Raw genomic sequence first — 1,290 nt, 5'->3', positions numbered from 1 at the left:
AGGATGGGAGCTTTTATGTGGAACATGCCATTATTTCTCTTTCAGAAAATTTACCCAGCTATATGGTACATGATATATTTGATATTTTTACTACCAAAATGCCAAACGTAAAACTAGAATTTGTCAGCTTTGTAAATCTCAATTATAAATGTTGTGTTTTTATGTTTTCTCCTCTTGTAAATATATGATAAAATGTAAACCCCATGAAAGTTTTAAAAAAAGAAAACTGGCATGGGTGACAAACCACACTTTCCCCCCAAAAGCACTCTTTTCATACCCACATATATATATATTTGGTGCCACCAGGGTCCAAAAATGGGGAGGGGGGAATGAAAGGACTCTGTGCAACCCTATTTGTGTCTACTTAAAAGTAGATCCCACTGAGTTCAACAACTCCCATGGTAGTGGGTATAGAATTGCAGCTATTGTCTTCAGCCCCAGCATTTCTTTACTGGACAAACTAAGCAATGCGACATCTCCCTTGTCTATTCCACCCTTCACCAACCTGGCTCCCTCCAGATATTCTGGACTACAACTCCTCCACCCCATGCCACCCCACCCCCAGCTGGCTCAGGGATGCTGGAAGTTGTAGTTAATACAGCTGGTGATCACTCATTTATTCCTGGAATAGTCCATCAGTGCAAGCCGATAACAAGGACCCAAGGCTGCCATCCTGTGTTTATCTGGGCAATCCTATGCCTGTCTACTCAGAAAGTCTCACTGAGCGCTCTTCAAGTACTTGATAGGTTGTCACAGAGAGGAAGGCCAGGTTCTCTTCTCGATATTCCAGAGTGCAGGATGCGGAATCGTGGGCTCCAGTCACAGGAAGCCAGATTCCGGCTGAACATCAGGAAAAAAATCCTGCCAGTTAGAGCAATACAATGGAACCACTTACCTAGGGAGGTGGTGGGCTCTCCCACACTGGAGGCCTTCAAGACGAGGCTGGACAGCCATCTGTCAGGGATGCTTTGACTTGGATTCCTGCATTGAGCAGGGGGTGGACTAGATGGTCTTGTAGGCCCCTTCCAACCCTACTATTCTATGATTCAATTGGATTTCCTCCCAGGAAAGTGTGTATAGGATTATGGCTTAACTTCCGAATAAACACAGAAAGGATCATGCTATAATCCTACGCACACTTACTGTGGGGGTGGATCCCATTCAACTCAACGGGGTTTGCTTCTGAATAAACTTAGGATCGCTCCGAATAACCCATCCCAGAGAAATGAAGTAGCATACCCGCCCTGCCCCTTCCAGCCCAGTAAGTGACTCTGCTACTGCCGGCGCTCT

Source organism: Heloderma suspectum, chromosome 12 (genome assembly GCF_057233095.1).
Source record: "Heloderma suspectum isolate Gila_16-S chromosome 12, 16-S_ref, whole genome shotgun sequence".
In the NCBI taxonomy this organism is placed as follows: domain Eukaryota; kingdom Metazoa; phylum Chordata; class Lepidosauria; order Squamata; family Helodermatidae; genus Heloderma; species Heloderma suspectum.
Note: the sequence above shows the minus strand (reverse complement) of the source record.